Genomic DNA, 5,288 nt, shown 5'->3' on the forward strand with positions numbered 1-5,288 from the left:
AGCATTATACCTGACACCACGTACAATACCTGCACCTCCAGCTACTGACAGGATGACACCACAATGATGTATATAATCCTGTATATATGATAGGAGTGAGATGTTCAGGTAAGAGGAATGTCTTCTCTTCTTCCTCACTACACATCACACACTGGACTGGACCCAGCATTATACCTGACACCATGTACAATACCTGCATCTCCAGCTACTGACAGGATGACACCACAATGATGTATATAATCCTGTATATATGATGGGAGTGAGATGTTCAGGTAAGAGGAATGTCTTCTCTTCTTCCTCACCACACATCACACACTGGACTGGACCCAGCATTATACCTGACACCACGTACAATACCTGCACCTCCAGATACTGACAGGATGACACCACAATGGTGTATATAATCCTGTACATATGATAGGAGAGAGATGTTCAGGTAAGAGGAATGTCTTCTCTTCTTCCTCACCACACATCACACACTGGACTGGACCCAGCATTATACCTGACACCACGTACAATACCTGCACCTCCAGCTACTGACAGGATGACACCACAATGATGTATATAATCCTGTATATATGATGGGAGTGAGATGTTCAGGTAAGAGGAATGTCTTCTCTTCTTCCTCACCACACATCACACACTGGACTGGACCCTCCATTATACCTGACACCACGTACAATACCTGCACCTCCAGCTACTGACAGAATGACACCACAAGGATCCATTCATTTCAGTGAAGCAAATGGAGTCTAAAGGGTCTTTCATGACATTTATTTGTGTCTTTCTGGCTGAATAAAAGAGTGAAAACAATAGAAAGCATGTGAAGCAGGGTCCAAAGATGAATGTATTATTCTCACCATATGTTTAAATCCTGATTTCAGGTATACAGACATATACCACTCTATGAAGAGTCCAGCAGAGGGAGAAAACACAGTGTGAAGTCTTCCTAAAGGTCTTACCTAAAGAGAGCCTGAGACACACAACTTCTCCTTAAAGGGGTTATCAAATCCCTATAATGACCCCCAGAATGGCCAGGCCCATCCTCTAGAGCATACTTACAGTGCTGCCCATATTTATTCATACCCCTGGCAAATTTTGACTTAAAGTTACTTTTATTCAACCAGCAAGTAATTTTTTTACGGGAAATGACATACAGTACAGACCAAAAGTTTGGACACACCTTCTCATTCAAAGAGTTTTCTTTATTTTCATGAATATGAAAAATGTAGATTCACACTGAAGGCATCAAAACTATGAATTAACACATGTGGAATTATATACATAACAAAAAAGTGTGAAACAACTGAAAATATGTCATATTCTAGGTTCTTCAAAGTAGCCACCTTTTGCTTTGATTACTGCTTTGCACACTCTTGGCATTCTCTTGATGAGCTTCAAGAGCAGTTGCCAGAGAGCTCCAGTCCGACTCAGACGCCAGCAAGGTGTAGGTGGAGTACTGGTTTGGGCTGGTATCATCAAAGATGAGCTTGTGGGGCCTTTTCGGGTTGAGGATGGAGTCAAGCTCAACTCCCAGTCCTACTGCCAGTTTCTGGAAGACACCTTCTTCAAGCAGTGGTACAGGAAGAAGACTGCATCCTTCAAGAAAAACATGATTTTCATGCAGGACAATGCTCCATCACACGCGTCCAAGTACTCCACAGCGTGGCTGGCAAGAAAGGGTATAAAAGAAGAAAATCTAATGACATGGCCTCCTTGTTCACCTGATCTGAACCCCATTGAGAACTGGTGGTCCATCATCAAATGTGAGATTTACAAGGAGGGAAAACAGTACACCTCTCTGAACAGTGTCTGGGAGGCTGTGGTTGCTGCTGCACGCAATGTTGATGGTGAACAGATCAAAACACTGACAGAATCCATGGATGGCAGGCTTTTGAGTGTCCTTGCAAAGAAAGGTGGCTATATTGGTCACTGATTTGTTTTTGTTTTGTTTTTGAATGTCAGAAATGTATATTTGTGAATGTTGAGATGTTATATTGGTTTCACTGGTAAAAATAAATAATTGAAATGGGTATATATTTGTTTTTTGTTAAGTTGCCTAATAATTATGCACAGTAATAGTCACCTGCACACACAGATATCCCCCTAAAATAGCTAAAACTAAAAACAAACTAAAAACTACTTCCAAAAATATTCAGCTTTGATATTAATGAGTTTTTTGGGTTCATTGAGAACATGGTTGTTGTTCAATAATAAAATTAATCCTCAAAAATACAACTTGCCTAATAATTCTGCACTCCCTGTAGTACCACTAATAAAAAAAAAAATGACAGGCTGAGGTAGGCCACCCCGCAGGGGCTAACGTGGTTGTTGTGCTGTGATTCCCTATGGCCCTCGAATAATGCCCAGTGTTCAGAGGCCAAGTACCCTGAACTCGAAAAATTCTGAGGACATAGTTGACACAGGACACCCAATCTTCTACAGCTTCTGCTCGGAATCTTAACGCACCATCCTCCTCCAGCTCAGCTTCGGGCACCTCTCAAGTTACCACTCGCCCGCCTGCCGCCACCACCAACATTAGCACCACAGCCGCTTCACTTGATCTGTCTGAGGAGTTATTTACACATCAGTTGGAAGAAATGAGTGATGCACAACCATTATTGCCAGGGGATATAGATAACAGGGATATGTCTCAGTCAGGCAGCATTACACACATGGACGTACGGTGTGATGATGATGATGTTGTACCCGCTGCTGCTTCCTTTGCTGAGTTATCAGATACAAGTGAAGCGGTTGATGATGATGATGTGTTCGTGGATGTCACGTGGGTGCCCGCTCGAAGAGAAGAAAACAGGGTTAAGTTCAGATGGTGAGACAGAGAGGAGGAGGAGACGAGTTGGAAGCAGGGGGAGGTCGTCGCAAGGCGCTATTGGCACAGTCAGACAGCATGTATCGGCACCCTGGGGTCAGCCAGACAGCACGCCAATCAAGGCATGCTGTTGCCACCACCAGAATGCCGTCATTGCAAAGCTCAGCATTGTGGCATTTTTTTTTGTGTGTCTGCCTCTGATAACAGCGATGCCATTTGCAACCTGTGCCAAAAGAAACTGAGTTGTGGGAAGTCCAACACCCACCTAGGTACAACTGCTTTGCGAAGGCACGCGATCTCACATCACAAATGCCTATGGGATCAACACATGAGTACAAGCAGCACACAAACTCAAAGCCACCATCCTCCTCCTGGTCCAGCATCTTCAGCCACGTCAACCACTGCTGTCCTCCTTGCCCCCTCTCAACCACCCGCCACTCCGCCTCTCACCTTCAGAAGTTCGTGCACATCTGCCCACAGTCAGGTGTCTGTCAAGGAAATGTTTGAGCGTAAGAAGCCAATGTCACAGAGTCACCCACTTGCCTGGCATCTGACAGCTGGCTTGTCGGAACTCTTAGCCCGCCAGCTTTTACCATACAAGCTGGTGGAGTCTGAGGCCTTCAAAAAATTTGTACCTATTGGGACACCGCAGTGGAAGGTACCCGGCCAAACATTTTTTTCACAAAAGGCAATCCCCAACCTGTACTCTATTGTGGAAAAGGAAGTCATGGCATGTCTGGCACACAGTGTTGGGGCAAGGGTCCATATGACCACTGATACCTGTTCTGCAAAGCACGGTCAGGGCAGGTATATCATGTACACTGTGCATTGGGTAAACCTGCTGATGGCTGCCAAGCATGGAATGCGTGGCTCTGCAGCGGAGTTGGTGACACCGCTACGACTTGCAGGCAGGCCTGCTGCCACCTCCTCTACTCCTCCTACTCCATCCCCTTCGCTAACCTCCTCGACTGAGTCCTTTTCTGCTGTGGAGTTTTGCTCTACATCAACTGCACCCCCCCATCTCCCCAGGGGCTATTCCACATCCCGGATACGACAGTGTCAAGCCGTCTGGGGGTTGACTTGCCTGAAAGCAGAGAGTCACACCGGACCAGCACTCCTGTCCGCCCTGAACGCACAGGTGGATCGGTGGCTGACTCCGCACCAACTGGAGATCGGCAAAGTGGTGTGTGACAACGGAAGCAATCTGTTGGTGGCATTGAATTTGGGCAAGTTGACACATGAGCCGTGCATGGCACATGTGTTGAATCTGATCGTACAACGCTTTGTGTATAAGTACCCAGGCTTACCGGACGTCCTCAAGCAGGCCAGGAAGGTGTGTGGCCATTTCAGGCGTTCCTACACGGCCATGGCACACTTTTCCGATATTCGGCGGCGAAACAACATGCCAGTGAGGTGATTGATTTGCGACAGCCCGACACGTTGGAATTCAACACTCCTAATGTTCGACTGCCTGCTTCAACTAGAAAAATCCGTCAACGAGTATTTGTATGACCGGGGTGCTAGGACAGCCTCTGCGGAGCTGGGAATTTTTTGCCACGTTACTGGACGCTCATAGCGCAATGCCTGTAGGCTCATGCATCCTTTTGAGGAGGTGACAAACCTAGTCAGTATCACCAAAGGCACCATCAGCGACCTCATCCCATTTGTTTTCTTCCTGGAGCGTGCCCTGCAAAGAGTGCTGGATCAGGCCGTAGATGAGCATGAAGAGGAAGAGGAAGAGTTGTGGACACCATCACCACCTGAAACAGCCTTATCATCATCGCTTGCTGGACCTGCGGCAATGCTGGAAGAGGAGTCTGAGGAAGAGGAGTCAGAGGAGGAATGTGGCTTTGAGGAGGAGGAAGACGAACCACAGCAGGCATCCCAGGGTGCTCGTTGTCACCTATCTGGGACCCGTGGTGTTGTACGTGGCTGGGGGGAAGAACAGACCTTCAATGAGATCAGTGAGGACGAGGAACGGGACATGAGTAGCTCGGCATCCAACCTTGTGCAAATGGGGTCTTTCATGATGTCATGCCTGTTCAGGGACCCTTGTATAAAAAGGCTGAAGGAGAACGACCTGTACTGGGTGGCCACGCTACTAGACCCCCGTTATAAGCAGAAAGTAGCTGAAATGTTGCCGAATTACCTGAAGTCGGAAAGGATGCAGCAGTTTCAAAACAAGTTAAAAATATGCTTTACACAGCGTATAAGGGATATGTCAAAGCACAACGGGAATCTAACAGGGGAAGAGGTGAAAGTAATCCTCCTCCTACCACGACCACGCCGGCAAGGACAGGACGCTTTACAGACGTGTGGTTGATGGAGGACATGCAGAGCTTTTTAAGTCCTACGCATCGCCACAGCTCTTCGGGGTCCACACTCAGAGAACGACTCGACCGACAGGTAGTAAACTACCTCGCCTTAACTGCAGATATCGACACTCTGAGGAGCGATG

Source organism: Bufo gargarizans, chromosome 11 (assembly GCF_014858855.1).
Source record: "Bufo gargarizans isolate SCDJY-AF-19 chromosome 11, ASM1485885v1, whole genome shotgun sequence".
In the NCBI taxonomy this organism is placed as follows: Eukaryota; Metazoa; Chordata; class Amphibia; order Anura; family Bufonidae; genus Bufo; species Bufo gargarizans.